The sequence below is a fragment of the Euprymna scolopes genome, chromosome 10, assembly GCF_053919585.1.
Source record: "Euprymna scolopes isolate OS-2025 chromosome 10, ASM5391958v1, whole genome shotgun sequence".
NCBI lineage: Eukaryota > Metazoa > Mollusca > Cephalopoda > Sepiida > Sepiolidae > Euprymna > Euprymna scolopes.
Genome location: NC_136491.1, coordinates 100,663,222 through 100,675,654, shown reverse-complemented (window position 1 = coordinate 100,675,654; position 12,433 = coordinate 100,663,222). Strand labels below are relative to the sequence as shown.

The window sequence follows — 12,433 nt, the reverse complement described above, 5'->3', positions numbered from 1 at the left end:
ATTTAATGAGTTATTCCTCTTGCCTATTTTGATTGTTTTTTGTTTTTCAGTTATAATTGAAAACTATTTTCATATCAGTTACTTTAAATAAACTGTAGTGAAGTTATTATAGTGCCAGTAACATGGTATGACAATAACTGAACACAAGTTGGTATCAGTTTTATATCAACTTAAATGCTATTTAAGTCACTTTTAAGAATTCATAGGATTATATCTTTCAAAACTATCTCAAGATGATTGATTAAAAAAAAAATTGAACTTTGAAAATATGTAGTGCATCTATGATGTGAAAAGAATTTTTTTTTATTATTCAAAACAAAATGGATGTTTAAATTTTTAAATATTATGCATGCTTATTAAATGGGATGAATCTTTTTAATGTTTATTGAAAAAGTGGTGTAAAAATAGCTTGCTTGAGTCTAATTTAAGTTTTATTTGGTTAATCTTAGTTTGTCAATTAAAGGAGATGTATTGGAGAATCTATTACATTATTTAATTGTCAGTCTAGAAGTCTTTGACAAGGTTTATTTAAAATGAATTTAATGAGTCTACCTTGTTAAGTTAAAAGAATGATCTTATTTCAATGTCTGGGAGAATAGTGTACTTATGAATTGTTATTTTTTTTTATATCGCTTATGTTCCTCAAACCTTTTGTGGGAATATCAAATTAACGTTAGAGGAAATGATGGCTCTAAGGATTTTGCAGTTATTACAGGGAGATATTGATGTCCTCTTACATACAGTGCCTGGTATTTCGAAATGGTCACTTATGTGGCTCAATGTTGCTTAATTTCAGTGATCTAACAAGAACCAGTGTGTCAACATGAGTATGCTGTACTGATATGGGTGTTGCAAACATTGTGGTCATCTGACTTCTTCCTAATCCATGTTATATTCACTGTTTTAAAACTTTTTTTAATGGAAAACTTTGCAAATATTCCCTTGCATTCGCACAGCTACATATACACATGCACACATAAATATAATGACACATCAGTTATATCATATGGAGATGTAATGTCAATCTTTTTACAAAAGAAATTTCATACGTGTTTGTGGGGAAAAAAAAATTCAGAGCACACTTGAACAAAATCCAATTAGAGACAGTTGCCAGATGAAAACCACACAATCTCCATGTAAAAATAACCTTCCGATAAGTATCTGAAGCGTTGGTAGCGGTATTAAGGTGATGCAGGCCAAAACTTGAAACTAAAAAAAAAAAAAAGAATTAAATTAAAAAGTCCAGGGGGGGGGGGTTGATGCACATCAAATTCCAGAATAAGCTCCTCCAGAAATCAAAACAAACTTCATAAAAATAATAGAAATTACAAAGAGGAATTATATAGTTACTGTAAAGCCAAAAAGTTCCTTCCATATCATCAGACTTTATAGATTCTCATAAACTGAACTATATAAATATTTTTATATTATCACATAGACAGATAAATAGAAGAATATCCATCTTAGGATGGTAAAATTAATTCCCCCGAACAGAAGTTGTGAACTACTATGGGTCCTTATGAAAATTAACATCAAGATATGATACTAAACTTTATCTAGAATCTTTATTATAATTCTAATCAAAATCCATTACATGATTTTGATTCTAAAAGGTCTAAAATTTAAAGTTTAAGCTGAATAGGTTTTATTTATTTATTTTATTTTTTTACTTACGTTCACCCCAAAACAAGGCATATCACCACTTGGACATAATGGACTACTATTTGGGACCATGCTTAGGGAAGATTATCAAGATATTGGTTTACTTTACATTTAAACTTCTGTATATGAGTACAATCAGGCAAATAGGTAGCAGGAAGGGAATTCCAAAGTGTAGCTGTTCGAAGAAGAAACTGTTAGAGTAGAAAGCTTTCTTGCATTTAGGGACCTCAACAATGAATGGGTGTAATTTTGTTGGTAAGCCGGTTTGTCTGGTATATGTACGTTGAGGGGCACAAGTGCAATGAGTTCATCAGAGCACATTCCATTTAAATACTTGTAAAACAGGTATAGGGATGCAACATTGAGGCAATGGGACAGAAGTTGGAGCTTAGTTGACAAAGCGGGACCTATTAGAGTGGAGACTCCTTCTTGACTCTATCCAAGAGAGAGAAAGAGAGACTGGTGATAGATGCACCAGCCTAGATGTAGCAACACTACCTCATGCATGGACAAATGGTGGCTGTGTAGAGGTAGAGGATACTCTCAGGTGTGAGTAGTCCTCTCGAACAATAGAGGGAAGCCACCTTCTTTGCAGCAGTCTTCGCAATGTCCTTAATGTATATGCTCCAATTCATATTATCTGTGAATTTTAAGCCAAGGAGTTTGAAGAAAAAATTCTCAGGTAGGGTGTTATTTGTTATGGATATTGGTGGTTGGGGAGGCTCTTTGTCATTGTAAAAGGAGAGCAGCTTAGTTTTACTAGCGTTGAATGTAACCATTCATTTAAGGACCCATTCCACTACAGTTTGGAAGCAATTTTCTAAGGATTTTGCCATTGTCTTGGATTTGTGTACATCCATTCTTCCCTCATGCATATCATAGAGCATTGTATCATCAGCAAATATACCCATCTCATGCACAATATTATCTGGGAGATCATTAATTAATATCAGAAATAAGTGGTCCAAGGATCGACCCCTAAGACACACTCTTTGTATGTACAGCCATCAATGACAACCTGGATAGTCCTATTATCTTAGAAAGATTTAATTATATTTAGTATTCTTCCAGTTATACCGTACGATTTAATTTTCATTAGCAGCCCTTTATGCCAGACTTTATCAAAGACCTTGGATATATCAACTAAGAACTATATATCAATTAAAAACTACAGCTCTGGCTTCGCCCACCTTATTCAGTGCATGGTATGTGTGTTGAGAGATGACTGTTAAAATATCTGCAGTTGAACAACATTGCCTAAATCCATATTGCTTGTCAGATAGAAGATTAGTTTTTGCGAGGTGGTGCTTGATTGGTTAGTCTCAAAGATTTTAGCAAAAAGGGTGAGGAGACTGATAGGGCGATAATTGAGAGGATAAGTCCTTTCACCAGAATTCTTGTACACTGTTACCACAGAGGCCATCTTCTAGCTGTTAGGAAGCAAGATTCAGAAAGACATTTGCTGTAGAGTTTGAAAAGTATGGGGGCTATCCCATCTGAGCATTTTTTAATTAGTATAGCAGGGATGAGATCAGTGACACGCCTTAGAGGTATTAAAGTTTTTTTTATGGTATTACAGACATGAGGAGTGATTTTTAGATCAAGTTTGGGAGGAAGTTGTCTGTTGGCTCTAAGATGGAGTTGGAGGCAAATCCCCGAGCAAACAGTTCCACCTTCTTGGTTCCATGCATGCGACCTTCTAGTTGTTGGATAGTGGAGGAATTACTGATTGCCATTTATTCGGTACACTATTATAAATCTTCCAGAAATCACAAGTTTTTATCTACTGTGATTCTATGTGTTCTCTGGTTATTTCAGCATGTCTTTTTTTGGCTGTCGCTATTTTTTTCTTGCAATGATTTCTACCATCTATAAATTTTTGCAATGGCTCCTTATCTTGGGGTTGGAATTTAAGTCTGATGTTTACTGATACCACTAGGTGGTCTGCGTTTCCAAGTGAACTGTAGGTATTAGTTACACAATCTTAGATACTGTGATAAGAAATAGGTCTAGAAGTGAAGCTTACTGGTGTTTACGATTTGTGAGGCAGGTTGAGAACATGACTATTTGTGTGAGGGACTGGGCTATAGAGAAGCTATAAGTACAGCATCCAGCTGCATCTGTGCAACCTGAGAAGCCAAGCTAATTTTTATGGTGGACATTAGATCTTAAGAGAATCTTGCTTAATTGGTTTCTAATGACCATGTATCAAATCTAATTCAACTCTGAAATATTTGAATTTTCAAACGGAAAGTTATAATCTCGTATATATAATAATTTGACTGTAGAAGTTCCCCTCTGGACTAAATTACGGTTGGTTTGCAGTAATAGATGCCAGATACAAATTATGTTTAAACTTTTACTCACCATCTTATGTAACTTTCGAACGCTGTTACTAACACATTTATTCATTATAATAAAATCCCATCTTACTTCCTATGAGTGACGTCATCACGATTGCCAAGATCTATAGAAGTAGTTCATATTTTCCCCTCTACCTGAGTAAAGACCGGGTGAATATATAACCATTATAACTATATTGACCTGACACTCTTATTAACTCTATTAAAAACACATACACATACAACTACCATTGCACTTCACTATTTGAAAATAATGATTTCTTCCAAATAACATAATATTGTCATTGGTTGTGACCATGAAATTCTATTATTCTGGATTATACACAAACATACAAAAAATGAACACTGCAGCCCTTAATAGTGGCTCAATCGCCACGCATTTTAAATCTTTTATACGTTCCTATTGTTGCTTTTCCTCTACTTTACAGACTGTTTACAAAAATTAGCCATTACATTTAGTTTAGTTACACATGCCATTGCGCATTATTTAGATTAACATTATTTACATATTGTTACATTAAAATAATTGTCACACAGCTTTCTTCTTAACCTATCCGCTTTTGGCATCCTAAATTAAGTGATGCTAAAATGAACTGATCTTTTAGTAAACGATTTAAAACTGTTCTCCATAACTGAGTATTAACAGAAAACCAACAAACCACCGGTACTTACATTTATATGAAAATATTTAACCAGGAAGTGGCCTTCTCCTTGGATTTAGCAGTAAGTGATATTCTACATTTTTTAAATTCATTAACGAATATTTCTAGTCACACAAAATATTTACAAAATAAGCTGCGGCAACTTTTTTTTTTTTTCTTTTGCACAGTACTTTTTATGGTAACGTTTGTAAAACATTTTTTTTCTACATTAAAAAAAAAAAAAAGAAAAAAAAAAAAATCGTCCCAGCTTTCTTCCTTTAATGATTTGATTTAATAAAAAATATCGTTGGATCGGGTGTCAAAACTTATGAGATCCATATAAACGAATCTCTGGCGGACGTTTAGGAAATTACCCCCCCCCCACCACCACCACCTAAATTCCACAATTTGCACTATATTCACGTTCATCTCATCTATGACAAAATTACCATTCAGATTGCACAATTTTCTATGACCTTTATCGTCAGGTATCAGTTTTCAATTATAACGTTCTCCTAAATTGAACACTAACTTTGTGACCATTACCGAGAAAAATATTGCAAAAATATTTTTCTTGGTGATGGTCATAAAGTACGTGTTCAATTTAGTAAAATGTTATAATTGAAAACTGATACCCGATGATAAAATTTATAAACAAAAAAAATTATTTTGTCAATTTTAATTTTTTTTTATCTGAAAATTTGTCGTCGATAAGATTCATGTGAAAAAGAAAAAAAAAATGTAAATCTGTAGAATTCACAGGGAGTGGGGGACACTTTCAGAAACGTCTGCCGAATCTCTTCATAAAATAGATAAAAGGGAGTTGTAGTAGCCCCCTACACCAAAGTGTTTTCCACACTGCTCAGATAAACTTTTTTTTTTTTTTGTAATTTTTTTACCTTAGCACCAATTACACTATTTCCTTTAAACTGACAACTTCTATAGATTTTAGACTATGCTGAATAAGACAATCTATTTTAAATTTAGCGAAGACAAGAAGTTTTTGAGATATAATGACATGTGTTATGCCCTGTAATTCACTATTCTGCGTGCATGTGAGAAAAGTGTACTTCTCTCTGCGTGACACTGCCCCCCCCCCATTTTTTTTGGTTTATACTCTTTGTGGGTGGGTATGCTCACAACATATATCAAGGTTCAACTTGGGGCAAATATTTGGACAGTAGCCTATCCCCCTTCATAAAATGGAGTGTCTATTCCCAAAGCTGTTCTTACCATGGTGAGGTTGGTCATGTCTATTCCATACAATGAGGATGTTAGGGGTGTCTATTCTGAAACCCGTTCTTAACATTAGGATGTTGGGGATTGGCCACCAACAACAACCGTAGTTTAATTTTTTATAAGGAGGAGTGCGTGCTTCCACCGGACAATGCTGGTTAACGGGTCCTGCTAGTTATATATAAACTTTAAAACACTCTACATAAACTGAACTTTTGAGGATGTTTATTAATTGATGTCTAATACCTATTGTTAAAATTTTACAAAAATTGAAAGGAACTAAATTTTCATGAAGAGCTTCCAACCCATTTTTATTTCATTTGCATGAAAGTAAACTAGCCTACATTTGGACCTCTTATGCGTAGTAGCTATGCTTGAAAATTCATAATGATCAGTTAATTTGTTTAGGAATCCTGTACATAGAAATATATACACATACCTAAATTTATATGTATGCAACTTTTAAATGTTTAAAAAAAAAAAGTGCTTACCTTTTTGTGGCAGGAGATGCGCAATCTCCAACCACGCCTCTCCTGTGTCGACATTGTTAAATACCAATGGCAAGTGAAGTATATGTACAAGACGACTGGAAACAAATGCTGAGATAAGCAGAGAGCACATACAGCACCTAGAATTCCCAAATCGTCATCCATCTTGTCTTAACCAGGCTCAATGTTGCTTAACTTCGGTGACCTGACGAGAACTGGTGTGTCAACGCGATTATGCCATCTGTGTGTGTATATATGTATATATATAGAGAGAATTTAAACTCTGTATAATAGAATTTACAATTTTGTTATTTGACAAGGAGCACACAACCATTTAGTCATTTCTTATTCCTTATTGAATTTATACTCTTAGAATAAGCTTTATTCCCTATTTAGTTTATTGAACTTTTCATCTGGTTTTGAGTATCTTATAAATATTAGTATTTATATTTGATTTAAGTTTACTGAATTACTCAATTAGTAAACTTAATAATACATCTTTTGAATCTCTCTCTCTCTCTCTCTCTCTCTCTAAGATATGCACTTACTTGATATAAATGGATAAAAAAAACTGGATCTCTGTTTTCAAAAGTAATAAATGTTTTTAACTATAAAGATTAATTACATGTAATTATAATTGTAAACTTGTCAGTAATCATGGGAAGTGAACGTGAATGACTTTTGCCAAAGTTACTTTGCACTAAAATGACATTTGCAAATAGACTTTATACAAATGCTCACAAATTTCTTTTTTAATAAAAGAAATAATGGGATCAATTGTTATAACAACAAGCAGGGAACCATTAATTTTTGCTAAATTGTTTAAAGTTTGTATGCTTTTGTTTACTATTTGTAATCACTAATACAAGTTGGGGTATTATTTCATGTCGAAATGTAATGTTAGAATAAAAATCTGATTTTAAAATATATTTCTGAAAATGAAAATGATGTACATATTACCACAGGGCTGCTTTCCCACAAACAACAAATCATCTTAATGTCCAATATCAACAAACACTTGAGCTGTTATCTCAATCAATTTTGTCTATTCCATTTATCATTTTCAATCTTCTTATAATAGTATTCTTCATCGTCTGCCCATTAATTTTATCCATGAGTGACTTTTGGATTTATTAGTGTATATATAAAGTGAATATTCTCTGTATCTTTTAATTGCTTATTATTGAATTAACTATATTTGTCATAGTTCTTATGCATATTTTCCCCTTTATTAAGCCATGGTCATAAAACCGTTAGCAATAGACAGAGACTACTAAGTGAATTAGAGAATGCATCATCATGATAGTTAACCAATCAGTGTATTAGAGATAGCATACATCATGATAGTTAGCCAATACAGAACTCCGAAAATGTGAGTGATACATGTTCATTCACACAATTCTGAGGCAGCACATTCAGGACTGCAGAACACAATGTGAAAGGAGATTGCTGATACATCTCTGAGCAAACGCCAGTGTAATTATTCAAATTATTATAACAGCTATGCGCAAAATAGTAGGGGAAACTGGACTCTTAAATTCGTCAGAACACATTCCATTGAAGTACTTGTAAAACAAGCACATGGTTTTGTAGAGATATAGTTAACTAGCAGGCGAGAGAAATTTTCTAGCTTGTTGACTGCTGAGGATAACCTTGTCTGCTGTTTAAATATTAATTTCATCATTTTTTTTTTGTTTGGAATTTGGAAAATTATTTATAATTTAATGGGATTTTAACTTATAGCAATTTTTTTTCTTCTTTTCCTATAAATATTTTCTCTAATCTTGGTCTTCTTCATTTGATACTAAATTTAACAAATTTATACTGTAAAGATTTAAAAAATATTCTGGATATGTATAATATTTCAAATTTACGTTAATAAAATGCCCCCTGAAGTCTCATTTCAATTGAAATGCATAAATCTATTGTCAGAATCTATTTTACATGAAACTTTTCTGTGCGATAAGAAATATCCAATAATTGAAATTTAAATCCTTGTCCAATTGAAGCTGTTGCATTCTACGAGGGGCATGCAATAAGTAATGCCCCTGACTCACTTTCAGTTGTCTGATCTAGCTGAAATTTTGCATATGCAATGATTTATATCTCTACGGGTTATGTGGCAAATTACAGCTCTGAACTGTGGTTTCTGTTTTACAGGTGTTTAAACTGAGTCAGGTGTGAAATGGAGCGTGTTGAATGTCGAGTAGTGATTTGGTTTTTGTATTTGAAAGGACGCACACCACAGGAGACTTTTGATGAAATAAAAGAAACTTATGGTGATAATGCTCCATCATATGACCTTGTAAAATGCTGGCATCGTGAATTCAAACATGGCCAGAAGTCTGTGGAAACAGCTCTTCTGCCATTGATGAGGCATCTGTCCGTCAAATTGAGGCTGCCATTTTGGAAGATTGGCGTATTGCTATTCACTAAATAGCCGAAGATGTCAAGATTAGTACAGGGTTTGTGGAAACTATCATTCATAATCATTTGCATATGTATTAAGGTGTCTGCCAGATGGATTCCCAGGTTGCTCACACCATTCCAGAAGCGAGAACGCGTCAAATGCTCGAGGATGAATTTGGAGATGTGCCAAGAAGATGAATCAAAGTTTTTCAAAAGACTGATTACACAGGATGAAACCTGGGTCCATCACTATGATCCAGAGACCAAAGCCCAATCAATTACAGGAGCCTATTATGCTTTACTTTTGAGGAAATTAAGGGAAGCTATCAAAATCAAGAGGTGGGGCAAGATCAGCAAAGGTACTCTCCTCCTGCAAGACAACGCTCCAGTCCACAACTCGCATGTCACCAGATCAGAAGCCAGGGCGTGTGGTTATGAAATCCTGCCCCATCCTCCCTACTCTCCTGACCTTGCACCCTTTGATTTTCACCTCTTCCCAGCCATGAAGTTGTTTTTGAAAGGAAAGCATTTCCCAGATGATGCAGCCTTGATTTCTGAAGTCACGTCGTGGTTGGCGGACCAACCTGGGGTGTTCTACAAAACAGTATCCAGAGCTGCACCAAACGATGGGAGAAATGCATAACTCTGAGTGGTTCCTATGTAGAGAAAGACTAATAACTGTGCCAAATTTTGTTGCTCTACTGCTATGGGAAGTGGGTCAGAGGCATGACTTATTGCACGCCCCTCGTAAAGGTAGAGTTAAATTAAAAAAAAGTCACTAATATGCTTTATTAATATAAATTTAAATAAAAAACATAATAAATCCGTTATAAAGCAATACAATGTAATTAAAAAAATTTTATCTTAAATTTTTCAATGCCTCATTTAAGTTAAAAGCCACTCTTTCAAGACTTAGTCAGTTTTTGTTGAAGTCGATCCATAGGATGGTTTCCAACAAGTTTAAGAAAACCATATTAAGCAAATTAGTTTTCATTTACAATTTTCTACACCCATTTCTCTATATGGACTAGACAAAAAAATGCATTCAAAATTTTACAAAGTTGGAATTTTATAGACAATAAATCTTCAAAAATGTGATGGGGGGGGGCGATAACGAGTTATATCTATACAATTTGCCAAAAATACAAGTCATATCTTGTAATACATCACTGACAGTCCAACTATGTTGTTTATAGATTGGCCATCCGTCTAAGTTTAGCATTTTGGGTGCACATGCTAGTATTTAATGTCTCTACCCGTTGCTAGCAATGAAAAAATATTCTCTCCTCATAGTATTTCTCACTGTAAAAGAAAAAAAGCTTTTTTTAAAGAAATATTCCTTGAGTTTAAAACCTGCTGTAGCAAGTTTTCTTTCATGCTTCCTCTGTCTGAAAGCTTATGCCGCCTCTTTTATAATTTTAGCAACAATTACAATTTGTTTAGCTTAAAAAAATTCCAAGAATGAACAGAAAAATTAAAATTTGCTGATTTTAACAACTTTGCCTTTTATAAATGTCTGAAGTTATATGGTTTATATAATGAATTAAATAATAGTTCAAATTTGACTAAATTTTTTTATTGAAAGTTGATTTGGGTAGAAAAATTTTGTATTTTATAAATGAATGATAATTATCTATGGATGCAAACTTTCTTTTTATAAGTCTTTCTATATTCTGACATCATAGATAATTGTTATTCATTTTTATAATATAATTTTTTTTAAAACAAAACACTATTGTCCTTCAAAAGGCAATTTTTCCTTCACACACACATACATACATATATATATATAAATGAAATTTATGGAAATATTTAATGTGATGTAAAAAGGTAAAATCAAAATTATTTATATAGTTATGTGTTTCATCTTTTCTTCAGTCTGAGGAAGTCTTGGAATAAAGATGAAACGTTGAACATATATATATCTCAATTAATACTATGCATTTGTTTGAGCTTCCATCAATACCTTTTGGTTCTATCTTGAAATATTAAACTCATGCATAGTATCAGTTGAAAAAATATATATCTATACCTTCATAAGTAATTGAGCACTTTGGTTATTTTTATTTATTTTTTTTTGATAACATTAAATTACTATATATAGATACAAATATTTTACAGGAATTGGACAAAATAACGGAAACACTTAGCATAACAATTTTATAAAATATATAACCGACAAAAACTTTGTTTTTATGGTTTTGATTTATTATTACTATTAGTTTTGTTTTAATTGCCAGGGAGAGGGGTGGGTCATATCTTCCCCAAGAGTAGTAGAGAAAGTAACTTTCCAAACTTAAGGCACCTGGTATTCTTAAACCTTCATTTAAATATTTTACCTTTAGTGATACAATGAGAATCGATGTTTCAACCTGATATAGCTCTAACATAAATAATTACTGAAACCCTGTGGAAATTTCATGGTAATCTTTATTTCGACCTATATAATTCAATGATAATATTCCTTTCGAAATGTCTGTTAAATACTATTAAGAAATGGAGCTTTCTTCTTTTGTAATTATAATTTTCATTGCCAACAACAAAAATATTGTTTTTAAATAAATAAAACGAATATGTCTTTTCTTTAATATTTTAGCAACTTAATTTTTTTAAGCAATAGATATTCTATTTTATTGTAAAAATAATTATCGGGTAAATATTCAAATCACAAAAATGAATGTCACTTTTTGAAATATATATATATTTAAATTTCGATTGTTTCTTAGTTCATATGACAGAATTCAATTTTGAAACAATTTATTTTAAAATGTTAAATATTTTTTATTTTTTACCATGGTGATATCAGTTTAATCACCATCTTTGCTGATTGGCAATCTCATTGTTTTAAATATGTCTGAAAGGTGATAACATATATAAAAAGATGAAATGCCTTAGTGTATTATATAGATAACAATTACAAATTTAGCATTTGAATAATTAGGTCTTTGAATTATTCAAATTATAACTTTATTTGAAAATTCTCTAATGTTATGTATGGAAAGAAAAGAATTATAAAACATGAACTTATTACACAGATTTTCTGTTTGTCATTTTTTATGATTCCCTTCCCTTTGTGTTTCTCCTAGATTTAACATGCACAAAAACGAAAATCTCATAATGGAATTATCAAATCTGGTCTTTATTCTTTAAAATCGAATGTTATATTTTTTGTATTCATTTATAAATTATTTTATTTCCTATATTTTAGGTACTTTTCAATTTTAAGTTCAAATAGGAACATCGTTAGAAGTCTTTAGAATTATGCAATTCGAATGAAATTGTTATTGATTCATTTTATTATGCATATATATTTAAATTTGAAACTCTGCCTCAAACGATCACAAACATTTAAAGAAAATCATTTCTATTAACATTTCTTGAAAGATAAATCCTGGAAAAAATAAAACGCTGGAAATTATTTCTAAGAAATTACAAATATGGAAATATAACCTTAACTTAAAAATCTCCCCCAATAATTTGCATAGAAAGTTTGTGATAATATAATATCTAAGAATAATTTAATTTACTTTGGATTTTTACACTTAAAGATAATCTTTTGAATGCCTCTATTTGCTTCCCCGCAAAGTTAATTCGACACAAAGTTGGTTTTTAATGTGCAAAAAATCCAGTTCCC

The 12,433-nt window shown here is 32.0% G+C and overlaps 1 protein-coding gene across 8 annotated transcripts in view; it reads left to right on the top strand.

Moving 5' to 3' along the window:
* LOC145286169 (rab GTPase-activating protein 1-like) overlaps positions 1-12,433 on the top strand; it is a 261,723-nt gene that overhangs the window by 115,424 nt on the left and 133,866 nt on the right. The gene's annotated exons all lie outside the window — the stretch shown is intronic.